At 33.3% G+C, this 27,969-nt stretch overlaps 2 pseudogenes; one reads left to right on the top strand and one right to left on the bottom strand.

Moving 5' to 3' along the window:
• LOC120216920 lies at positions 1-20,049 on the top strand (annotated as a pseudogene).
• LOC120217011 lies at positions 19,269-23,046 on the bottom strand (annotated as a pseudogene).
• Positions 23,047-27,969: the final 4,923 nt, after the last annotated feature.

Raw genomic sequence — 27,969 nt, 5'->3', positions numbered from 1 at the left:
AAATCAAGAAAGGCTGAGAGTCAATAACACCAAAAGTCTGAGAAAAAAAGGGAGAAATATTCGTTTTCTTTGGTGAGGTCTAAACACTTTGAGTGGTTCTGGTTTTGTTCTTTGAAAATCATCCCCCCTTTCTTCTATTACACCCCGCTTCTCTGAATCCCTTTCTGTTAATCATCTGTTCTTTGAATCAAAATCTGATTTTTGGGTTTGTTTTTTTTCACTACTTAAGACAGGGTAAAAGGCAAACTTAGAGGCAAGGATTTCTTTAAAAGCCAGGTGATTTCAGAATCGAGATCCAGTTTTTTTTAAGATTCTTTCTCCTTTTAAACTGAATTTTAAGAATTTCCCATTTTTTGTTTGTAGATAAATCAGCTTAGAGGGTAATTTTTGATCCCTCAGAGTTGAATTTTTTTAGTTGGATTTCAGAGGATTGTCTATTTTTAAAAAGAAAACCTTTTTAATCCTTTCTGGGTTCAAGACCTGTTCTTCAAATTTTGGTAAGAAACAGGTTACTTTTCTTCTTCCTCAGTTGTCTTCTTTTTCCTAGTTTAAATCCTGTTTAGTTTCTGGGTGGCGGCAGCTGCAATGGATTCCTTTTGTAGCGGAGGAGATCAATCGGATTTGTACGGAGGAGGATTAATGGAAGCACTTGAACCTTTTATGAAAAGTGTTTCCCCTCCTTCCCCATCCTCTTGGCTTCCTTCTTCTAATCTTTCTTTCTCTTCTTCCCAAACACAGCCCAATTTCTACACAGATGGTTGTTGTTACTCCACACCGATGGACTCCTTTTCAGTTCTCCAGCAGTACCAGCAACCTCAATCCGGTTCAACAATTGGGTTAAATAGCTTGTCACAAGCTCAGATTCATCAGATCCAGGTCCAATTACACCTCCAGAGCAGTCAACAAAGCTACCTTGACCAGATCCCCCAACCCAAGAACTTCAGCAGCAAGAGCAACCAGATGGTTAGCTTTCTTAGACCCAAACCTGTTCCGATGAAGCAGATGGCACGCAACCAAAGCCCAAGCTTTACAGAGGAGTTAGGCAACGTCACTGGGGAAAATGGGTCGCTGAGATCCGTTTACCTAGGAACCGCACACGTCTTTGGTTGGGCACTTTCGACACAGCTGAGGAAGCAGCCTTGGCTTACGACAAAGCAGCTTATAAACTAAGAGGTGACTTCGCGAGACTCAACTTCCCTAACCTTCGACACCATGGTTCCCACGTTGAAGGCGATTTCGGTGAATACAAGCCTTTGCCCTCTTCCGTTGATGCTAAGCTTCAAGCAATTTGTGAAAGCTTGGAACAAAACCCAAAGCAAGGAAACAGGAAGAAGTCATCCAAGGCGGCCGTTGAGAACAAAAGCAAGAACAACCAAGCCTCGTGGCAGAGTCGGAGCCCGAGGATAAGACTGTGAAGGTGGACAACTCATCTTTGTCTACTGTTCAATCCGAAAGCAGCGATGATTCGGGAGTATCTTCACCTTTATCAGATCTTACGTTCGCGGATTTTGACGAACAGCCATGGCCTGAAGTTGATTGTTCTTCTGAAACATTCATGTTGTCGAAATACCCTTCTGAGATCGACTGGGATTCCATTCTAAAAGCCTTAAAAGGAAAAACCTAGGTTTCGTTTTATGTAAATGTGGGTAGGAGTTTCTTTCCATGTATTTAGATTTGTTTGTAAAAGCCAACTGCAACGGTGTTTTTGGGAGTTGCAGTGGCATGTATTTTTTGAGTATTCATTGTGTGCTAGTGTAAGCCTTGTTGTTCGGCTCGTTTTCTCCTGCTGAACATGTTACTGTTTATAATCAATTAATGTTGTCAGTTTTCCTTCTGTAAGAATTCTTTCCTAATTTCATTTCTTTCCCGTTCACATGAAAATACCATTAAAACGTATGATGATAGAAAGAGAACAAATGCAATGCAGAAGCCTTGCATCCTACACCAAACTATAGATTCATGAGCATTATGTGCCCGGAAAGGTGTTTCATTCCCAAAATTGGCTCGAGCTTTGTTACAAGTCTGTTTCTTTGGTACCTTAAAATCCAGCTGATACCAATCCAAAATATGAAGACAGGAGCGTTGAAGTATTAAATTGATATCTCCATTTACACAAACTATGGTGAAACTTGTACCCTCGGCGTAAAGTAAAATCTACTAATATTTTTTTAAACTTTATTCAATGAATCTGTCAATTACTAGAAATTTCGTGATGTCTTATACAACACTGTGGCTTTGCTTTAAGGTAACGCTTTTCCTTTCCAACTGCCCGTGGGTTTTTTTTCTTGCATTGCAGCGTTTGGCTAGGATTGTGAGATTAACGGGATATTTTTTTCTTAAATATAATTTTTTTGTTTGGACCAAAGTCATTCCTAACAGTGATATTTTAGGGGTTTATTATCAGAAATGTGATTCTTTCAATCCCTTCGATATTTGTTATTTCCTGACGTTTTGGATTAAAATACTCTTAAAAAAATTAAAAAATATTCTTTTTCTATCGTTGAATAAAAAAATTATACGAATATTAAATTATAAATTTATTTTTAAACTATTTTAGATTTACAAAAAAAATTCATAATTAAAATTTTATATAAAGTTCAAAGGTTAAAATAAAATTATACTCTTTCATTAAACCTATTTATCTTTTAAATTTTGTAAAAAAAATTACATAAATTTTATGAATTTAAAAATTTTAAAGAAAATATATAAATTAAAAATAATAAAATTATATATTTTCTATAATCTTTTATAAAAATATTTTCATTTAAATATTTAGAATTTAACTTGTTAAAAAAATAAATATATAATAAGGATAATTTGATAAAATATATATTCAAATAAATTTTTATTAATTTAAACAAATATTATAGTCTTATATTCCTGTTAAATAAATTAAACACAATAATATAACATTTCTAATAATGTGTGACATGATATTATATTATGATAATCTACACTTTATAAACTAAACGCACACGCACTCTTCAAGTAATCATGGTCATGGAGGCACGCGTGATTCTTTCGTCATAATCATGCTTCTCACCCGCTCGTTCGAAATTTTTTCAAACATCCAGCGTTTCGACTTCTTTGTGTTAATTTTAATCAACATCTGGTTTCTGAGTTTGAGTTCAGAAAATTAGATTGAATCGATTAGTTAAAATAGGCTTCATATGGTTAAATTTACTTTTTTATTGAATGAAGTGTACTATTTTATACTTTCATTTTATCTTTCTTTTTTATTTAATTCAAAGATTTTATCTTTTCTTTTCTTATTTAATTCAATTTTCATTGAGTTCTTAATTTCTTTTCACATCTTAATATAAAGAGAATAACAAATGAAATCTTTTTTTTAACAATTATTACTTACGGTAGGAGAATGAGAATTTTGCTCCTAAGTAGTATCAAACCCACAACTTGAAAAAAATGAAAAATATCAACCGAAAAATTTTAATCACTTGCTTTACATATTATTGATAATAAATTAAATTTTTATCAACATCGAGTTTTCATAAAACATGTATAAATTTTTTGTATTCACCTATACAAGTAAAAAGTTATATAAAATTAACTAGAAATATACTAATTTAAATTTATTAAACTCGATTTTAATTAAATATTAAATTAAATTAAAATTTAAAAGATAAAATTTAATTAAACTAATTTAAAGTTCTCTACTCATTTGATCAAATTAGTAGGGGTGAGCGTTTGATCAAGTTTAGTCAAGTCAAGTAAAAATAATTTGAGTTATTCGAGTTGACGAGTCGTATTTTACAAATCGAACTTAATTTTTCGAGTCAAGTCAAGTTTAAGAAATTTAATTCGAGCTATTCGAGTTTCAATGCTAATTTATTATAATTATTTATAGTATTTATGGTAAGGATTGATTCTAATTTTTTGACTTTCTCTAACTATATAAGATATATATTTCATATTTTTCACATTATAATGTTATTTAATATATCAAATACAATCTAAAATTATAAAATATATTAACAATATAATATTTTTCTTTATTTTGAGGGTAAAATATTAATGAGAGTATAAAAGAGTTAAGAAATTGATGGGAACAAAAAATTTGCAAACAATTGTAGTCAAATTACCAAATTGAGTAAAACACAATGTTAAGGGTCTAAATAAAAAAGAGAGTACATTTTTAGTAAAAAAAAATAAGAATTGATGTTACATAGGTATTCTATAGTCGTATATGAGCATGTAGTTCAAATTTGATAAAATCAACGTTAAAATAAAGGATGAATTGAAGAAATAAGAAAATTATGAAAAATTAAGGCACTAAGTTAAAAAATAGAAATCTTGTTACCAAAAAGAGGAATTGAAAGTACATATGTATTCTATAATTGTTTAGGAGCATGTGGTTCAAATTTGATTAAAAATAAACTTAAAATGAAGAAGGAATTGAATGAATAATGAAATAAGTGACTAAATCGTAAAACTATCAAAATATATAGTCAAATTTTCAGATTTTTTTTGTAATTCAAACTTTCCAAATTTAAGCTTGACTCAAAGTCGAAAATCGAATCGATAATTCTAATTGACTCAAGTAACTTGAAATAAAAATAAAAATTTTCTAGTCGAGTCAATGTCGAAACGATTTTTTCTCAAAAAGTGAGATTTTAAAAATCATATTAATGTTTAATTTATCTATTTCAATTGATTTTTAATTTAAAAAAATGCGATTTAAAAACCTCTCGTTTCGAAAAATTTTGGATTTCCTTTATGATCGAAAAAATACGGTTCAAAGAGTCGCCACCAATCTTTGATTAGGGTGTGATTGGGCACCCAAAAATGTTTGTTATTTTTAAAAAAATTAATTTTAATTAAAACAACAAATTAAGGTCTGCATTACCAAAATCTGAGTTCGGGAGTCGGTTACGTGCGGGAAGGATTAGCACCCCCACAACGCCCTAAAACGGTACCTAGTCGATTAATTAATGTCTTTGCAATGAACTTTCCAAATTCGAACTTAATTTAATTTTTGATCCCATAAAACAAAAATGTGAATTTAATAATGTTCAAAAACACTCAAATAAATTAAATTAAAATTACCAAGTCGTTTTAGAAAGATAAAGAATGTTCGATTATTTACAAATATCGAGACCAGATCTTAAAAGCTATAACAACCTTTTCTCGATAAATTTAAATAGTCGAACATTTCTTTTTCTTTCATTCCCAAATTTTAAAGTGATGGATCAATTTTTAGGCGTCACTAATGGATACACTTTTATTTTAAAATTATTAAAAGCGGACCTCAAATGCATTATGACAACCCACTTAAAACAATTTTAAATTAAAATTGTATTACCCTTAATCCAATTATGTAATATGTCGAGTTATGCAAATGAGGTTACCATGCGAATTATGCAAAAAAGGATGTCATGCCAAAATTAATTAAACAAAATTAAAAATATCATATAACGTGACATACAAAAAATTATACATATATTTTTAATTAAAAAATTATACATATATTTTTAATTAAAAAAATATATAAACCATGCATATTAACATTTTGTACAAATGTGACTTAAATATAAAAAAAAAACATGACATGCTAAACTATAAATTAAAATATATACGTACATATTAAAAAGTGGCTAAATTAAATAAATGTAAAATCTAGCATACAAATAAAAAATAAACTAGGGACTTAAATAAAAACACGCATAAATATAGAGGATTTAACATAAACAATCTAAAAATTACAACTAAAACTAAAATTGGGAAAACAACGAAATCAGGACAATTACAGAATGGCGGAATTCGAATGCAGTCTTAAAGGTGATTAAAGTGTAAACATACGGCTAAAGTACAAGGGCACGAGAGCAAATTATACTAAAATTTAGATGGCTGAAAATTAATTAACCCAAATTCTTTAATATAAAATCTAACTAAAATATCAATCATACCTAATTCTAAACTTTGCAATTCATTCGTCTTCTCTCCACCCACACAGCCTAAACCCATAACCAACAAACAACGCCGCTTCTCTTCTTCAACCACCATACAGTGCCGCTTCTCTCCTTCAACCACCATAGTCGTGATATTCACCACACCGGCCACCGTAAATCGGTGGCCACCCTTACTCTGTTCGCTACCCAGTATGACCCAAAACCTAACGGCCACCTAGACTCGATGTTGGACTAAACCTCGACCCTACTTCCTCTCTTCCTCGACTGAGATGAGAGTTAACCCCCAATCGCCGCCTATGGCTATAAATCAACCTCCTATTTTACTCTGATCGACCCTAAACCAAACTGAAAAAGCCAGACAAGCCCTTTAAATCTAAAGCTTTGACCTTCACTCCCAGAGAACGAAAGAAGCCTAGGCCTAACCTGAGAAACCGAGACGCTTCAACCTCTCTATCTTCTAACTACTAACGAAACAACATCTCGATCATCTCTAATCGGCAGCGAGACCACTTAACCAAACAGGTAATGTAGATCCTTTCTCTATGCCTATTTTAATTTTATTTAGTTCGAACATGCTTTGAATAATAATGAAAAATCGTTACTGAAATATGAAAATGGTTGAATACCTCTTGAAACTTAGTTACTTGCGTGATATGCCTTTTGAAATGAAAGAACAAAAAATCATGAAAGCCTTGTATCACTCCTTGTATATAAACGAAAGGGAATTCCCTTTTTACACTTGTTTTGTTCCTTAAACACGAAGGGAGAAATACCCTTGGTTTATATTGTTTAGTTAATTGCTTTTCGATAAAAATGGTCAATGGTTCCTCGTTCTTCTGGTGAATTCCTAATCCTCTCTCGTTCTTTTTTTCATTTTGTCTGTGGTCACTGGTTCTTCTGGTGATTGCTTTGGATAATTATTGGTATTTCTCTCTGATAATTCTCTCTTTTTCTCTGTGTTCGCTTTTTTTGTCTCTCGGTTAATTGCTCCCCTTCTCTGTGTGATTTCTGATGGTTGATAATCTGATCTCCCCCTAATCTCTGGTGGCTAATCTTTTAAAACTGACCCTCACCCCATTTACAGTTTTTTTAAACTCCCGATAACCATTTTTTCAGTTTTCCAGGACTTCGCGGACTGAAGGCTTGGATGCTGCTCTGCTGGGTTGTTGGGCTTGAGTTGGGCCTTCAATTGTTTGGGGTCAGGTTAGGTTACCATTGCTTCGGGTTTGCTCAAAAGATGATCGAGTTTGTTCGGTCCTGATAACTTCAAAATATTAAAGCACTCCACTGTTACTTCGGGATAAATGAAACTTGAAAAATCTTCAAATGACGGGTTTGCTCCCTCTTGTTCAGGGATTAAGGAACTCGAACAATCTTCTAAAAACGAGTTCGCTCCCTTTTGCTTCAGAGCGTAGAACTCGAATAATCTTCTACTTACGGGTTCGCTCCCTCTTGCTTCAGGGTGTAGAACTCGAACAATCTTTTGCCTACGGGTTCACTCCCTCTTGCTTCGGGGAGTAGAACTCGAACAATCTTCTGCCTACGGGTTCACTCCCTCTCGCTTCAGGGAGTAAAACTCGAACAATCTTCTGTCTACGGGTTCGCTCCCTCTTGCTTCAGGGAGTAGAACTCGAACAATCTTCTGGTGTGATTCTGGTTCACTATTCTTCCATGAAGGCTCAACTTCGAGGGTTAAACCTGAAAAATGCTTGAAGATTTGAAAAACATTATACTCAAAAAAATTAGAATTTAAGAGAATCTTTGAGAATCCATTTCTCTTGCGGGAGCTTGTCTCGCAACAACTAGATATGAAAATCTTCTTGGACTCGACTGTCATCTGAACCTCTTTCTTTCTAGGGCCTTGAATTGGTTAATGACTCCTCGTGTGCATTTCCTTTTAATCAATTGATCAACTTCTTTGTACTCGTTGGTGTGAAAATATCCTACCCGAAGGATTTATCATCTTGCTCGAGAGACTCACAAATGACCCGAAGGATTTAATCATCATGCTCGAAAGGCTTACTGATGACCCGAAGGATTTCATCATCATGCTCGAAAGACTTACTGATGGACCAAAGGATTCATCATCATGCTCGAAAGACTTACTGACGGATTTGCTTCACTACTCTTCCGTGAAGGCTTAAAAATTACCCGAAGGATTTAATCATCATACTCGAAAGACTTACTAATGGTCCGAAGGACTTAAGCATCATGCTCGAAAGACTTACTAAGTGCGAAATTTTGGAAATCACCTTTTTAGTTTTCAAAGGTTTCATTTTCTTAAAACATCACTTTCTTATTTTTTAAATTCATGTGAAAGCATCCTACCCGAAGGTCTTATGGATGGCCCGAAGGACTTATCATCTTGCTCTAAAGGCTTACAGATGACCCGAAGGATTTTTAATCATCGTGCTCGAAAGACTTACTGATGGCCCAAAGGACTTAAATTGTTTACTAGGTAAGAAACCTTTCTTATTTTTCAAAATCTCAAATTTCATATTTTAATGAGAAATCCTTCTCATTTCACTTCATAAAATGACTTAATGGTCGGTCCACGTGCCCCGCTTCAAAGCAATGCTTCCTCTTTCAATTATCGGGATTTTAACATCCTGTATCTTCTCTTTTCATTGGACGATCTATCAAAATCATGTGTTTATGCATGAAACAAGAATGTAATTAAATGTATTAGTGTAATGCATTTTCTTTTATGCAAATGTTGTTCTCATGAATGCATGAATGTCAATTCAATCTTCATTTAACTTCAAAGTGGCAAACTTAGTCTTCTTCTACTTGATCATTCCTCTCCGGGGTTTGCTTTAGATATCGTATAACAACTCATAATTTCCAACTTGCATTTTTTAAGAGCCTTCTGATCTTCTTCTATCTTCTTGTCGTCTTCGTTTTCTATCTTCATTTCAGAGAAATTGTTTTCTCTCTTAACTTCTTGCTATGGTCAGAAATATGACTATGTTGCCCATTTCCTTCCTTAGCTCAATTACGCTTTCTGAGTTGTTCTATCAGGACTCTGCCATTGATTGATGCTCGGTTGGTTTGCTTTACAAGGTAAGCTCTACTCAAATTCACGGTCTGCCCCTGACACTTCAAGTTGTGAGACTCATTCTCAATATCTTCTTGGTCTAAATCTTATCATCCCAACATGATCTGGGTTTCTGGTCATGCCCCAAAGTGGGTACTCATGGATTTCTTCATGCCCAACATATCATAACTTGAATGTTCTCATTCTCGTGTCACTACACAGTAGTGTTGTAAAGTAGTTTGAGGGTGTCTCTTCACATTTTCATAAACACTTAAGAAGTAATCAATTCTTCTAACAAAATGTCTTGCATTTTATACAAGCTGTAATATGTGCCCCTTTTGAATAATGAGATCATCACTTTCTTGATGGGTAATTGACAACATCACAAGGAAATGTTATAAGTTTTATTCTTCATTCATTCTGTTATCTTGGACCATTTGCTTCAAGATTGTGGAATGCTTCATATTCTGGCATCGCTTATTCATTTTCTCCAATAGAGGCATAATGAGTCTCACAAACTTCAAGAACCTTTTACACTTGAGACTGTCCTGTTTGAAAATATTTTTCCCTTTTTCTTATTTTAGGGATCAAAAAATGAAAGAATTTTATAAAAAATTGCCCTTTAATTCAGACTCACAATCGAATCAAATTATAACCCTGAGTTCACAGAATATCAAAAGAATCAATAACTCTTTAACGTTTTCAAGGTTATAACTCTTTGACAAGTGTCAAAAGTTGAGGAGGCTTCAGGTTGGCTTCTTATTTTATAAGGTTTCAGCCACCAAAATTTCATTTCTTTCTCGGTCTTCGTGAACATTTTAACATGCACCTCTTTCTCGGCTTGGTATTTTAATCGGATACGGACAAAATGACGCAACTTGCATAATTAATCACTAGACTTTCTAGAACAATTCTATTTCAGTCCTCTGAAATCTTCCATTTGTTCAAGCTTCGTAGACTCCTCTAACAAAGGTAGTACAGAAATATCGGTCTAAAAATGAAATTCCTGAGTGCTCGTGTGATATTGACTATAACAGGTGTTCCTTAGCTCCCTTAGTCCATATTTACCGAAACTTCTTATTCATAAAATTGATTTAATTTGCCATTGCCTGGCTAGCTGAAATCAACTTTATTGTAATTTACCTTTATTAGGCTAGCTGAAGGGTTCATCTCATCACAAAGTCTTTGACTTGACAATCACAGTGGAGCATACACCGAATTGCCAAGTACCCGATCAAGGTCATGGTTTGAATATAATCTATTCATAAAGCCAGGGCTTTCGAGTTTCCTCTATAACTAATTGCCTTAGCAGAATAGCTCAGCTTTATTGTATACATATAATATAATCACCTTTATCAGGGTAGTTGAATTCTATCCATAAAGCCGGGGCGTTTAACCAATTGCTCTAGAGGGATAGCTCAAGCTTTATTGTATACATATAATATTATAATCTGGGTATACAGATCCAATTTCTTAAGCTTGTCAAGAAGAACCTGTCATAGTCTAGGTGTTGTTGAAAGTTAGAAAATCTCATCGTTAGAGTTCAATTCTCAAGCAACTGACCTAAACTAGACTCATCTACTCGACTATTCCATCCGTAAAGATCATAATCATCATTGAACATCATCAACAGAAGTGAAATCTAGTCGGTTTTGTAACATTATACACAAAAGATGCCTCATGTTGTCCGCTCCTATACATACCTGATACCAAGCCTTTTGTTCATTCCCTTATAATAGGAGAAGGTTATATCCTGTAAGAAACGGTATGGTGTTCGATTGTATATTCTGGGGGTAAGGTCCAGGGTCCTTGTTTTATCAGGTTTCAATCATGTCACTTTGTCAAAGAACAATAACTCTGACCATTTATAGAGTTTTTTAATTCAGTTGATATTCAAATAATTTCAAATCGCAAATTTAATTCAATGCTCACCATCTTTAAAGTAGCATGAATTTATTTAAATATCATTACAAAAAACTGATAAAGGATGAAAAACAAGTTCAAACATGATATTGAAAATGGAATAAAGCTTCATGATAGAATGAAATGATCTCTTCCTACCTAGGATGCCCCATTACCCATCTAATGCCGTGGCACTTAACTCAAACGGATATTACATATTGTTCTTTGATTCCCCACTCAAGCTCGTCATCCACTGTTCCACCAATTCCTCTGTTAACGTCCCATTTGCCACAAGCATCTCTATCTCCTTTAACAGCGGCCTACAGTTTCCCGTAGAATGTCCCAATGCCCCCAAGTGGAAATCACAGACATTATCTTGATCATAGCTGTGAGCAGAAGGGTCTGGTTGCACTTTCACTGGCCTCGATGTGAGGTATTGACCTTCAATCAAATGGGGATATAGATCTGAGATAGGAGTTTGGAACACTTTCAAAGCATTTTTCAATCTTGGGACTTTCTTTGGATGACTCGAGTGACCTGTTGCCCCTTTTCGTTTACGGTTGTCGGAGCTATGGATGTGACATTCATTCACCTCATCAGCGTTTTCCTTTTTATCAGTTGGACGTTTGGAAGTGTCTTTCAAGTTTACTTTGTTGATTGCATCCTCAATTAACTCCCCAACTATCATAAGATCATTGAAGTTATTCGTCGACTTTCCCAGCATTAACTCAAAGAAATGAGCTGGAAGAGAATCGTGAAACATATATGATATTTTTTCTTCTAACAAAGGAGGTTGAACTTGTGCTGCCACTCATCTCCATCTTAGGGCATATTCTTTAAAGCTCTCAGTAGCTTTCATTCTTATCCTTTGAAGGTCATGACGTTTTGGGGCTAAGCCTTTAACATATTGATATTACCCCAGAAAAGTATCAGCTAGATTGACCCACGTCTTGATCTGTTCTTTGTTTAAATGGTTATACCATACTACAGCTGGCCCAGCAAGACTATCATGGAAGTAATGAATCAACAGATTGTCATTATTTAGGTACAATTCCATCTTTCTACAAAACATCTTTAGATGAATTATGGGACAACTAGTGCCATTATATTTCTCAAAATTAGGCACCCTAAATTCATGTGGGATGACCAAATCAGGGACCAAACTGAGTACTCTAGCTTCTAACTCCTTGTGAGGGGCATTAACAATCTTTATATCTTCAATGGCTTCATTCAACCATCTGAATTTGTCTTCAAATTGCTCAAAATTGACGAGGCTCATCCCTAGGTCTGAGTTAGATGCTCCAGGGCAAATTATCACTCTTGATGTACCAGTCTGATGAGATTGATTTCCTTTATCCTCTATTTTCTCTTTACCAGCAGCCTGTGGTACCAGTACCTGGATCATTTGATTCGATACGCCTTGTAAAGAACCGATGCTTGATTCCTCGTATCTTGTTGTGACCCGACTAACTGCTCTTGCAACTGATCTTGTGATCCCTTATGAGATTGCTCCATTGTTTCCATTTGCTTATTCATGACGATGAGGAAGTAGTATGAATGGATGATCTTGTGATTACTGTCACATTCATTCCATAAATTATTTCTGTTTTTATAATTAATGCATGTAAAATGCTTAAAAAATTCATGTAATGCAAATGCCAAATGCAAATACAAAAGGTGTCATTCCAGAGTGACCATCTTAAAATAACTTTCATTGAACACAAAGGTCTCGATACATCAAACAAACTTTACGTATAACAGACAACTTTCAATCTAAATTTTTCTATCTCATTCAAAAGCCAATTTAATTTCCACTCATGCTCGGGGGTCGAGTTGTCAATCTGCTTCAATTCTCTTGCAAAACCAGCTAAATCAACCCATTTCTAAGCCACATTGCTTGCTTAGGTCATAACTTCTTTCATGACTTTGTCATTTTTCTCTATCTTGAGTGTCGATTCTCTGAGCTGCAGACACTGCTGCTGAATCTTCCTTGTAAGAAAGTCATTGTGGTTATGAAGCTCTTGCATAAGATCATTACAATCATCCACAATCTTCATCAAATTCTTGTTCTTGGCTCTAACGGATTCTAACTCAGCGTCATTCTCCCTCTTGTGGCGTTGATATGAAATTTCCATATTGACAATGGACCTATTCAGCATCTGATTTTCGGCCTGATATCTTCCCAAATTATCAACAGCTATATTGCGTCTTTTTTCTGCAATCTGTAAATCATGAGAAAACTTCTCGGCTCAACCTTCGTGCATATTGCAATTCCTTCTCCACTGTTCAGCGTCATTCTTCAGTTTAACGACTCCTGTTATCCACTCATCTGGAATATTTCCTATACCAGCAAATTTAAAAGCTTGACTGATCCTTTGAAAATCATCTCGTTGGCTTCCATCTCTCTACTCAATTTATCATTTTCACTCCTTAAATGACGAATAAGAGTTTCGTATTTTGACAAACAATTTTCTTCCTAAATGTCCTCACTGATACCCTTAACTTTGGTCACTTTTGGTTCAAGCTCAACAGGATAATCCGTTTTTAAACTAGGTTGTCCTTTTAATTCAAACTCCAATACTCCATGATCTAGAAGAAGTTGGGACTCGACGTTTGAAAGTAGAACAATTCTCAATAGAATGTCCTTGAACTCCAGCATGATATTCACAACAAACATTGACATCATACTAACTTGGATATGAAGGCTGCAAAGGTTTCACATAATGTGGGGCCACTTCTCGGGCTTCTAACAGTTCATCATACAATTCCTTATATGATATTGGGATGGAATCACAATGAAAGCCACCTCTCAACTTGGGTTGAATTGGAGTTTCCATTTTTATTTCCCCTGATGTTGGAAGTAAACTATCAAACATCAACGAGTTATGACTGCATGTCTTCTTTTCATCATTCTGAACTTCTATAGTTGCCACTATTTCCTTGGCATTTCCTAACAACTTGTTGATACGAACAATGATTGTGCGTGATTTCTCATACTGACTAGAATCAACAGATTCTAAAGTAGACCCTTGCTTATCTGACACCTCAAGATTGTTTTCATTGAGTTCTTTATTTTCTTTTGTAAAAATCTCTCTTCTTTGGACAAAACATCTATTCTATCCATCATCTTGGACATTTGCTATTTTATCTCTCTTATCTCATTGTGCTCTTCGTCAGACATATGATCTTTATGTGTACAACTCTCCACTATTTTCAAAGCTTTCTCAGGATGCCATTTCTTGACTGTGTTATAGTCTGTTTGATCATGAAACCCCTTGTCGTCATGAAAACCTTTTACTATGATGATCACTCACAAACCAACACCTTTTGAATATGTCATGATCATGCAATGCGGACAAAGAGAAAAAACAATATAGAATCAAGTTAGTACAAATGAGATAACAAAAAGGACAAAAAGCAATAATAGCAAAATAAATTGAAGCTAATAAGAATGCAAATGCACAAGGTGTTAATTCCAAAAGTGACCACCATAGAACAACCTTCATTTAGACAACAAGAATTCAATACACCATGTAGTCAAAATATAAATGTGATTATTCATTCCTTCGTTTCCTTGAGCCGTACTCTTCATGGAATCTAACATTGCACCCAAAGTTGTCACCGTATTTTATCACCTTTGATGACGCCAGATGTCCTTAAATTGAATCTTGAGGTCTCTATTTTTACTTTCAATACGAAGTGGTCTTCATGTCTTTGTGAAGGGTCTTCTTGTCCTTGGTATAACTGTATCTATCTTTTGAGGAAATATCTTGGCCTTCACTCCTTTAAAGGAAGTCTTCAATCAGCTTCAGATTTCTTCATTCATCAGATGTCCTACTTCATGGATCATTTGAACATCTTTGAACCTCCTGATTTTGACTACATGGTTAAGAATTTCTTGTCTCAATATGTCCAGCCTTCTTATTAGTCAATCACTTGCGAATTAACACCTTGTGATGACATGAAGATGCGAATGCAATAAAATCAAAATAAAATAGACATAGAACAAAAATGGGTTAGTGTATATAATATCAATAATAAGCATCATAATCATTAAATAAAACCTACCCTCACATGCTGGCTACCCAATCATGCTTTAGTAGATCCTACCCAACACATATCTACCCCCATGCTTTGTTTGAACATTAAAACCCTAACCGCATGATATCTAATTCGCATGCTTGCTTGACAAATAAACCTAACCGCATGATTTCTAGTTCGCATGTATTTATTCGAAAAGTGAAAATAAATGACTCAAAAAGCTTTTCCTTGTATACCCTCCTCACGGGACTCTTAAAGTTTGGGTTAGGCTCGACCTAAATTCAGGCTCTATGTTCACTATATGTTGGGTTGGGTTCTAAAGTAATAGGTTCTCGAATTGTCCTTGTCGGTGCCCCTTGGGTTGCCGAACCCTTAATCTTGGCCCATCACAGGCTTTAGGGGATCGAGTTCAATTTCGAGGGAACACACCTCTTTATATCCATGCGGAGGTGATTACCATCACGAGGACCATAAGGCGTGAGCTCCAGGAGCGATCCACTATCCCATACGGAGGTGAAAACCACACGAGGACATAGTCTCTCACTCCTACTTAATTTCGACGGAGCGGGGTTTTAGCTCATGTCATGAAAATGTAGCTCTGCAGTGTGTGAGGAAAAGCGAAAACACACACAATAAAGACACTCAAAATTTCCTAAGTTCACACAATTAATCTGAAACCATTAGCAAACAAATCAGTACAACTATTTATTAGTTAATCGAATTAAATTTAAAAAAATCAAAATACAAACAAAACTTATTAAAAACCAAACAAGGGATCAAAAACCAAATTAAAACGAATATATAATTTTCAATTGCAAAGACAATTAATTAATCGACTATCGGCCTGACTCTCTAAAAAAAGTCATCAGTAGAGTCGCCAAGCAGTCAAAACGATTTTTTCTTAAAAAGTGAGATTTTAAAAACCATATTAATTTTTAATTTACCTATTTCAATTGATTTTTAATTTAAAAAGAAATGCGATTTAAAAGCCTCTCGTTTCGAAAAATTTTAGATTTCCTTTATGATCGAAAAAATACAGTTCAAAGAGTCGCCACCAATATTTGATTAGGGTGTGATTGGGCACCCAAAAATGTTTGTTATTTTAAATAAAAATTAATTTTAATTAAAATAACAAATTAAGGTCTGCGTTACCAAAATCTGAGTTCGGGAGTCGGTTACGTGCAGGGAAGGATTAGCACCCCACAACGCCCTAAAACGGTACCTAGTCGATTAATTAATGTCTTTGCAATGAACTTTACAAATTCGAACTTAATTTGATTTTTGATCCCATAAAACAAAAATGTAAATTTAATAATGTTCAAAAGCACTCAAATAAATTAAATTAAAATTACCAAGTCGTTTTAGAAAAATAAAGAATGTTCGATTATTTACAAATATCGAGACCATATCTTAAAAGCTATAACAACCTTTTCTCGATAAATTTAAATAGTCAAACATTTCTTTTTCTTCCATTCCCAAATTTTAAAGTGATGGATCAATTTTTAGGCGTCACTAATGGGATACACTTTTATTTTAAAAATCATTAAAAGTGGACCTCAAATACGTTATGACAACCCACTTAAAACAATTTTAAATTAAAAGTGTATTTAAAAGTGTATTACCCTTAATCCAATTATGTAATATGTCGAGTTATGCAAATGAGGTTATCATGCGAATTATGCAAAAAATGATGTCATGCCAAAATTAATTAAACAAAATTAAAAATATCATACAACGTGACATACAAAAAATTATACATATATTTTTAATTAAAAAATATATAAACCATGCATATGAACGTATTTTGTACAAATGTGACTTAAATATAAAAACAAAAACATGACATGCTAAACTATAAATTAAAATATATACGTACATATTAAAAAGTGGCTAAATTAAATAAATGTAAAATCTAGCATACAAATCAAAAATAAACTAGGGACTTAAATAAAAATACGCATAAATATAGAGGATTTAACATAAACAATCTAAAAAATTACAACTAAAACTAAAATTGGGAAAACAACGAAATCAGGACAATTACAGAATGGCAGAATTCAAATGCAGTCCTAAAGGTGACTAATGTGTAAACATACGGCTAAAGTACAAGGGCACGAGAGCAAATTATACTAAAATTTAGATGGCTGAAAATTAATTAACCCAAATTCTTTAATATAAAATCTAACTAAAATATCAATCATAACCTAATTCTAAACTTTGCAATTCATTCGTCTTCTCTCCACCCACGCAGGCTAAACCCATAACCAACAAACAGAGCCGCTTCTCTCCTTCAACACCATACAGCGCCTCTTCTCTCCTTCAACCACCATAGTCATGGCATTCACCACACCGACCACCGTAAATCGGTGGCCACCCTTACTCTGTTCGCTACCCAGTATGACCAAAAACCTAACGGCCACCTAGACTCGATGTTGGACTAAACCTCGACCCTACTTCCTCTCTTCCTCGACCGAGACGAGAGCTAACCCCCAATCGCCGCTATGGCCATAAATCAGCCTCCTATTTTACTCTGATCGACCCTAAACCAAACTAAAAAAGCCAAATAACCCCTTTAAAGCTAAAGCTTTGACCTTCACTCCCAGAGAACGAGAGAATCCTAGGCCTAACCTGAGCAAACCGAGACGCTTCAACCTCTCTATCTTCTAACTACTAACGACAACAACATCTCGATCATCTCTAATCGGCAGCGAGACCACTTAACCAAACAGGTAATGTAGATCCTTTCTCTATGCCTATTTTAATTTTATTTAGTTCGAGCATGCTTTGAATAATAATGAAAAATCGTTACTGAATTATGAAAATGGTTGAATACCTCTTGAAGCTTAGTTACTTGCGTGATCTGCCTTTTGAAATGAAAGAACAAAAAATCATGAAAGCCTTGTATCACTCCTTGTATATAAACGAAAGGGAATTCCCTTTTTACACTTGTTTTGTTCCTTAAACACGAAGGGAGAAATACCTTGGTTTATATTGTTCAATTAATTGCTTTTCGACAAAAATGATCAATGGTTCCTCGTTCTTCTGGTGAATTCCTAATCCTCTCTCGTTCTTTTTTTCGTTTTGTCTGTGGTCACTGGTTCTTCTGGTGATTGCTTTGGATAATTGCTGGTATTTCTCTCCGATAATTCTCACTTTTTCTTGTGTTCGTTTTTTTTTTGCTCTCGATTAATTGCTCCCCTTCTCTGTGTGATTTCTGATGGTTGATAATCTGATCTCCCCCCTAATCTCTGGTGGTTAATCTTTTAAAACCGACCCTCACCCCATTTACAGTTTTTTTAAACTCCCGATAACCATTTTTTCAGTTTTCCAGGACTTCACAGACTAAAGGCTTGGATGCTGCTTTGCTGGGTCGTTGGGCTTGAGTTGGGCCTTCAATTGGTTTGGGGTCGGGTTAGGTTGTCATTGCTTCGGGTCTGCTCCGACATAACCCCGGACAAATTGAGTATCTACAGTCAAATTTTATTTATCCCTGCGCATATATACCCTAATATAATTATGATTATGGGTCGACTTACGTTAAAAATAACTCCAAGGCTGGATTTGAGATGTTTTAATATTTGAATTGGAATTCTTCTCCGTTTAATTTTTTTATAGGGTAAATCCAAGATATTACTTGTTAAAAATATCTCAATTATTTTAAAATTTTAAATAATAACATTAAATCTATTAATCACTAAAATCGTTTAATTCACATTTTCTATTTAATGCTTTATCAAATATAGTCCATACATAAGAGTACAGAGCCTCAAACGATTTGTTTTACTATTTAGAGTTTTTCTCATCTCAAGCATTGCATAAGGATTGACACATTACTGACATTTTAGAATAACATATAATTAACTTTTCTACTATTTTTAGGTTGATGCCACAATCATGAGTCGAATTAAAACTTAATTGATTAATAAAATATTATTTTCTATATTACTAATAAAAATAAAAATAAAATTATAATAATTTTTTTAAATTTTTAATAATAAAAGAATCACATGTTATAATTTTGGTACTTGTTTGTTGAATTATTTTTTTAATGACAGTATATATTTAATATAATGGGCCATCTTTCAAATTAACTATAAAAATAAATGAATGAATCAATTCAGTTAGAGTATAAAGGAGAATTGTGTGAACAAAATTTCAATCGCTAATAAGTGAACAGGACAGGGTTTTCTGCATTTACCTTCAATTTTCCCCAACAGCACCAAATTTCAAGCTAATAGCTGGCATCAATCATCAGCTGATTTTACCTATGACCATCTTCCTTTTCATTGCTCTGTGACCATGTTATTCCCGCAACACCTGCGGTACCGTATATTATGTGTTGGATTAGAAGAGATATATAATCAACAGTGAAGTGCAAAAGGACCATTACCTCCAACTATGGCACAAACATTTGTTAGGAAGTGCAAGAATGAGACATGCTGCTCTGTGAAAGTCACCTACAAAACAAAGTTGAAATATAAGCTCACAAGATTACCAGGACTCGGAATTGAAACAACTTGATAAACGAAAGGCTTTTCCACCAGGGGAAAAAAAAACTAAAAGCGGAAGAGAAACCAACCTTGATTGGAGAAAGGTCATAAATGAAGAAAACTCCTGTGGGGGTATCGAGAAAGCCTATATCTGCACCCTTGTAATGCTCAGTTACAGAAAACTGTAATAGAAAATCTCATGCATTAATCCTCTAGACTAAGTAAAAGAATAGGGCCAGTCAAAGCTTCTGCAAGTTCTAGCCATACTTGATTCGATTCGATAGTGTGTCCGCTAACATCTGAATACATGGTAGGTACAACCTACAAGATAGACAATATTGAAAATCCATCAAACTAAAAGACCCTTTCTTATTTAAAGCTCACTCAGAATTCAGAAACAAGAAATGTCATATGCATCAAATACAAAAAAGGAAAAATCCATGCATCCATTGAAGAGGTTACAAAATTAGTAATAATTCTTGCTCCTCAATCTAATTGAATTCATCATTCTCTCTTGCTTTCTAGGAGAAGACTTAACACATGGAAGTTTAGCTTATATTTGAAAAATCAAAATTCAACCATGCTAAATAAAAAATCTAAGTAGGTTCTCATTTTTATCTTTATGGATCTGTAATCTGTTTGCTAGTGTCACTAGCATTTCAAAATGCAAATGGTTCTTCAATAAATTTGATAACATGCACTAACAGACTAAAGGAATAAAAAAGGGTCCTCATAGTCAAATAGCCAAGATCCAAAGGTAATGTCCTGTCTTAAATTACGAGATAGATGTGATAGCTGATAGAAATCGGAGATATAAATTACAAGAAATCAAACCTTGATAAAGTACTGGTACATCCCAATTGGTTCTTTTTGCATCCATTGAACACTAAAATTTAGAAGGAAAGAATGTGAAGAATGCAAATTGTAAGAAATATTTAGCAAAATCCAGCTGCAGTTAAGTAGAAGTTAGTAAGTACCCATCAAGGGGATTCATCACACCAGGGAAAGAATCTCCAAAAGATAATATATTGATCTTGTGACTTAACTGTATCAAATGTTCATGAAGCATGATTAGATTATATAATCTTTTTCCATATAAGGCGCACACAAAAAATGAAAACGACAGGGTTACGTTTTGCATTAAAACTTTCTTTTTGAAATGTTTTCCAATCATGTATGTGAATATTTGATTCCTCAAAGCTTTTCCCTGGTGCAAAATGAAAATTCCCAGCCACCTTATTAACTTCTAAAGAGCCATATATGTTACACCCTTCACCCTCTTCATCCTTAATCTTCTGAAGAAAACCCTCTCTCTTGCACTGAACAACAGAAACTAGAAAGTACAAATCAAGACATAAACCAGAGCATAAAATTAAGTCATGTAGCTCAGTTGGTAAAAGAAAAACACTAGGGGTAAACAGACAATTTTTAGATGAGCTAACCAGAAAGCAATAACTACTACTACTACTACTACTACACTTGGAAAAGCATACTCAGTTGCCTCCTAGGATATTGGTCAAGGCAAATTGCAAACCTGCATATATTTTGCCGGTATCAACAATCAACAGCTAATACTTTCAATTACTATAAAACAAAAACCCTATTGGAAGTTGTTCTCATATAAGATAACATATAAAGATTTATCTTTAAGATAATTGAAAAATTAAAGGAATCAAGCCCTTTAATTCGCTGAGAAGCTATGTTAATAGGATTTTTGGGTGCGAGTATCAGATGTATGTGTCAAATACGGGCATGTTCGATTTTTCTAAGTTTTCCATTTCTTTGGATGATCTTTGAAGGATCATATCTCCGTAACAATGTCTACATGTGAAAAGTCCCACGTCAATTACCTAATTTTAGAGAAATAACTCCCCTTGCCATCTTGGCTGTCAAAATGGAGGCTTTCAGGGAGTTGGATCTGGAATTGAGTCAATACTCTATAGGCATTATCAGGAGGTGAAAAGAGGTTTGAATGTATACTATGTAGCTTACCAAAACAAAAAAATGAAGTATGAGCATGATTTTCAATATCAAATATAATAAAGGAAAAATCAATATTTTATATTGTGGCTATGCGTGCCTCATTCTAATTGAAGTGTCCTAAAAAAGGATAGAGTTAAGTTTTGATGCAGACAGACCTGATCAATCATATCTGGATTTGACAAAGCCCAACCTTTGTTTCTGACGCATCACGTACATCCTCACAGGAGTTGCAACATTGATCATCAGCCTTCGAGATGGAAATGAAAAGAATGCTAAGCACGAAAAGCAAATACACCTGGAGCAAAAATATAATACTTCCTATAACTGGACTGGTTTCAATGATTATTCGTCATCTAAATACTGACCCAATCAGCTGCCTCTTCAGTCCAGAATAAGCAACAACCAAAACAAAAGATATTAAGGAAATAGCCCAAAGAAAAGAAAGAAATGAACAATAACAAGTAAATGCTACTAAGCAAATGTTTATATTATATTTAGGCAAATTACAACAGAACAATGATTATTAGGATTAACAGGATGAGGTATGGGATCTATAAAAACAAAGTCAAATCTATGCACCTGATAGACTGGTTTCTATTACAGTGAGCTAGCGGATGGAAACTTGATAGATAAGTCATACCTCTTCTGCACCATAGCATGAACCGCAGTACGTCTCATTATGCCCCAGCCTGCCACCGTGCCTCTGTAAAGGCTTTTCAATCTGTGCGGAGCAAAAATAATTAGGAGCAGAAGGGGAACTAAGAAATCAACTTCAAGAAATGTTATCATACAGCTAACCTTCAGAATACCAATCCCACCTGGTCTCACTTCTATGACATTGCCATGTGCATCTAACCATTTCTTTACTATGTCATGTTTCTGCAAATTAGATAAAAATAAATGGAATTGTGACTTTTAGCAGCAACACCACATTTAGTGATGTACATGTATGAACCTTGCAATACATACAACATCAAGGTGTTGCTCTCCGCTTATGTCCATTGCATCAAGGCTGAGAATTGAGCATGCAACAGCAGGAAATGTGACATCAAACTGTACTTTCAAATCCAAAAGGAGCATTAAGAAATTAGAGGACCCATATCGCCGTACTATGAATAAAACTGAAAATGAATCATTATAAAGATGCGTAATGAAATAGTTATACTCAATTTTGGTAATGCAGAATATCTGGATTAACATACAACAATGAAATGGTAAATCGAAATGAAACATGGATGCAGAAGAATCTTAAGAAAATTTGAAGTTAAAATTACATTGATGCGTAGAGTATCCCCTCTTGAAGTGTCAACCACAAGCTTTGTTTGAATCGCAGGGTGCACGTATAATCCTAGAACAAAGACCGCAAAAATGAGAAAAGATTTTTTTCCCCAATCGAAGAAAGAAAAGAATGTTGAGGGAAACAGATCAACTAACTCAGATGATCAACAAGACCAATTTTATTTTAAATTGAATAAGAAGATAACAGATCGAAATAAGTGTGAAGAGAAAAGAAACTTACGGAGCTCGGAGAAGAAGAGCAATATCATAACAATGGAGGATACGATAGTGATAACACCACTGGAGAGTGAAAGACTGTAGAAATCCTCTTTTATCTTTGGGTACGCATCTAACTTCTTTAACTTATGCATCATTCTATAACTTTCTTTACATCACTTTTCTAACTGATTTATAAAATGTTTCGTTTTCCGCTTAGCATAAATTCAAATACAAAAATGTCTAAAGTTTCTTAAACCTATGGAAAAATATACTTAATAATACAATAAATATTTGTTAATAAACTGAAAGTAATATTATAAATATTTAAGAGATCCCAAACTTAGACCGTGGAAAGAGAAAAATAATACACCAAATTCTTATCGATAAACAAAAGATCTTGCAAAATATGATTTTTAATACCAAAAACAAACATTTGAATAAATGAAAAAGAAGTTGCATCCACACTAACAAACTTCACAAGCGAATTAGCCACATTGTTACTCTCCCTCAACACATGATTAAAGACGACTTTTGATAGCATGGAGGCTCAGAACAAGATCCCAATTACCAAATTTCGCAAGCTGGGAGTCATAGAGCCGATGCTGCACGAAGGAGTTGACAAGAAGCATCGAATCCGTCTCCATCTCTAAAACCTACAAGTTCCGATCAATGTACTAGTTTACTGCAAACAAAACTGCAGCCTCCAATCTCCATCCAGAAAGGTTGGGCATGACCTTGGAACGTCTTGCATGCAGCTGCAACAAATCTGTCGAAGTAGCCATGAGAAACCATGGATGGATTGGAGGGACGGAGCCAGAACTATATCTCAACAGAGGCCGAATCTTTTTAACAGTTTTAAGGTATATATATAATTTTACCTTTATTATTTGTTTATTTCAAAAAATATAAATGATAACATCAAATATTCATAGTTCTATATTTATATGAAATAACAAATTAAAAATGAAATCAAAGTAAATAATAAAATATACGATTTTAAAAAGTGCAAAAAAAACATAACTATCACATAATCACAATAAAGCGTGTCGTTCCTTCAAATCTCGAAATGCATCCACGGGCGATGTTGTAATAAAGCTCCTTGCAATATCTCTTTCAATATTGATAAGGATGCAACACTAAAAAAATCCATCCTCCATTTTGTTGCGAAGTGTTGTCTTGATGATATTCATTGTAGAAAAAACTCTTTCAACACTTGCTATAGAAACTAAGAGAGTCAATAGAAGTTTTATCGTTCGGGATATATATGAATAAGTGTTCACTTTCCTAGTATCCACCAACCACTGACTTAGGTCAGAGATTGTCAACAATTTTCTTAGACCTGAATTTCAAGATAACTCCACCTCATAATGACACAATTCTGTTCGTAAATCATTATTTTCAACTTCCGTAAAATCATCTGGATAAAATTTATTCAAAAGATTGCAAAGGTCTTCAACCTTGAAAAATTTTGCCACCGTCTCTTGGCTCCAAAGCACAACCAAGAGTTAATAATTTTATCGACTTCTTATTAAATCTATTGTTTAACTATTGTAGTTGAACATCAACTGTAGCATAAAAAATTTCTACTGATAATGATGTTCAACTGTAAAATGATCTTGTTGGCGACAAGCGTGACCTCCTCTTTCTCTATAAATAGAACTCATATCTAGGATATCTATGTTGTGACTTTCACGAAATGAGGTAACCTCCATAAAAAGATTATTCCATCCATCATCTCTAAATTTATGCAAAAGTATCTTTGAACTCTCAACAAGATGTAATGAATTTAAAATATCCTAAGATTTTCATTGTAATGATTGAGAAAGTCAATCAATGATTTTTAATATTTTCTTCATAAGATGTAAAATGAAGATAAAATCAAAGGAAGTCAAAGTCTCTAAAGTTGTCGCCGCTTCTCCACGTTCAGAAGATGTACTTCATTAATCAATGAGTTTATATAGAACAACACAAGTGGAACTAAACATTTTATCAAGCTTGAAATTGATCTGAAGTAAGAACCCCATCGAGTATCACATGCCCTCTGCAAATTACTTGTTTGATTCAAACCAGTTCCAGTTTTAAGTTGTTCTTCTTCAATCAAATGATTTATATCGTCAGAATAAACATTTTTAGTTCATCAATGTGTTTATATGAGGCAAGAACAACATTGATAATAAAGGATAACTTGGAAAAAAATTGATAAACATGTATGACCTCTTTCGCTGCAGCTACTATTGCCAACTGTAAACAATTGGCAAAACAATGCATATAGTAAGCAAAAGGACACTCATTGCTAACTAATGCTAGTAACCCATTCCATTTTCCTTTCATGTTACTTGCACCGTCATAACCTTGGCCTCGAATATTCTTTATGTCAAAACAATAACGAGAAAAAATGAAAAATATCTCATCTTTTAAAGTCACTGCTGAAGTATTAGGAACATGAATAATGCTAAAAAAACGTTCCTTTACTAGACCGAAATTATCAATATATCGTAAAATAATAGCCATTTTTTGTTTTCTTGATACATCCCCGCTTCATCAATAATAACACAATTTTTCTTCACCAATTTCTTCACGAATTGCTCTATTAATTTTCTCTGCCAAAATATGTAAAATCTCCTTTTGTATCTCAGACGAAGTGTAAGAAGTATTTTTTGGAGCATTTTCTAATACAACTTTTTCAACATCTTTATTATAAGAGGCTAATTATTTCACGGGTTCAAGAAAATTTCTTCGGTTAGATGAAGATTCACTCTCATCACGACCTCTCATTGGTAGCCTTTATAAAGCTAGCCAACACAATGCATCTATAGAGGTTTCAAGTCTATGCATATTATTAGCAATTTGTAATGATGTTTGCTTATGCAACACTTGTGGCAGGTGTCTAGATTGGTTAAGAAAATCCTCAAATTCTTGCTGAGCAATTTTATGAGGTGAATTAGGATCTGAACCTACATGCATCTTAAAGTAACAACTTTTTCCATTTACTTTCTTCCAATTTCGAAACCCATTCATAGTGAAAGTCTTGTGTGATTGATGACTATCTAGTTTGTTAAAAAGAAAGCAAATAAAACAGAAGGCAGCATCATTTTCAGAAGAATATTCTAACCATGAACGAAAGTTTTTGTACCAGGAAGCTTGAAATTGATGAGGGTGAGAAACATGTCCTGATTTTTTGAATTCACAGAATACTGGTTGATATGGACCCTCAACAATATAAGCTCTTCGAATTGCATTTCTTTCTTGTTCAGAAGGATATTCCCATATTTGCTTGTGCTTACCTAGATCTCGCTCCAATTAATTAGAGTTGATACTTGGTTTCTGATTTCTAGCTATCTTTAAAGGTCTATCTTCCAAAGGTGAAACGTCAATAGGTGTACCAGTTGAAGTTTCAGTTGTTGTACTTGTATTTTTCAAAGTTTTCCCACTTTTTCTCTTAAAAAACTCAATAATTGTTGGATTTTTTCCCATGGCAAGCAACATTTATATAAAATTAATTCACAAATATAAAAAAATCAAATTTAGTAATCACCATTCACCTTAACAATTATTAGATTAACTAAAGAATACTAAAATTAAATATAAGATCAAATAATTCTAATTAAACATAATAAATATAATATTATTTAATTACGTACCTTTAAAAATTGAGTGTCGAACAATAGAAAATCAAATTAAAACAATATTGGAGAAGCTTTAGTAGATGGGAGGGTGATTAACTCAAGGTTTTTTTTATGAAAGATTTTAATATTTTACTCTATTTATAAGCCTTTTGTCGATTCCTACAATTATATTAATATTAGTGTAAAAAAACATAAAATTAGAGCAGGGCGAGTCCCAAGGGCCCTCGGTCTCTCCACCTCTTCACCCTTGCTTTAATTTGCCTGATTTTGCTGTGAGTTCCAATGTAAGTTCAGCCATGTCTTCCCTTGATCTTGACTCATGCTACTGCAACAACCGTTGAGGTGATCGACGAAATCAAGATCATTTGAGGCCTTTATACTGAATTATGATAGTGATCAAAATTCACAAAGACCTTCAAGTTGAACTACGTCACTTGTTTCATGGACTTCTCCTGTAGAGTAAATGATTTCTTCTCCATTCTATAAATATATTATAAATTTAAATATATGTACAATTAATTCTACTCTTTTTGCATAAACTATATTGGATTAAATAGCAAAAGACTATTTCTTTCAACCTTTTCAGATTATCTATATCTTCTACATTTACAATATATTATGATAAATCTACTTATGCACTGTTATTAAATTTTATTATATTAATATTTATTATTAAAAATATAAATTAGTTAATTAAAATTAATTATTTTTTATTTATTAAAATATTTAAATACTTATTCTTTTAATTATAGATTAGTAGTTAAGAAATATTTTAATGCACATATTTAAATTAAAATTAAAACTAAATAAATGATTATATATTTTATAATATTTTTTTACAAAACATCATCAAATTGAGCCTAAGATTAAAAAATTATATCTATAATTTAAGTTGAGTCCTATATAAAAATATGAATTGTTATATTGACAGAACAAATATAAAGAAATTTTACTTTTAATTAAAAAATATTAAAATTTAAATTCATTATATCACGATTTTTAAAAATATTATTATTATTACCTAGAAAACATAAAAACAAATAATTATATTATAATAATTTATTATTTATTATAAAAGATTATAACAGTTAAATATTTATTTAAATTATTTTAATAAAATTATTTCACAATTTATAAGAATAATTATTTAATATTTTAAAATATTAAAATATTTTATTTTAATTAATATATATAATAATAATAATAATATTTAATGAATTAAATAAAAATAAAAAAACTAAAAAGTATACGAGAAAAAGGTAGGAGATTCTCTTTTTTTTTATTAATGCAACGTTGTAGCAAACAAATCCTTACACTCTACGTATGCCTATATAAACTAATTATGTTAGACTTTTTAATTCATGGAGTCAATACGTATTAAACTACATCTTTGATTCTTATAGTTTTATTTATTTATTTTTTAGTTAATGTGCTTTACTCGTGTGCTCCACCAAATAGGAAATTAT

The sequence above is a fragment of the Hibiscus syriacus genome, unplaced genomic scaffold, assembly GCF_006381635.1.
Source record: "Hibiscus syriacus cultivar Baekdansim isolate YM2019G1 unplaced genomic scaffold, ASM638163v2 tig00110174_pilon, whole genome shotgun sequence".
Taxonomy (NCBI): Eukaryota; Viridiplantae; Streptophyta; class Magnoliopsida; order Malvales; family Malvaceae; genus Hibiscus; species Hibiscus syriacus.
The sequence above is the reverse complement of the archived record's forward strand: the minus strand, read 5'-3'. Positions and strand labels throughout refer to the sequence as shown.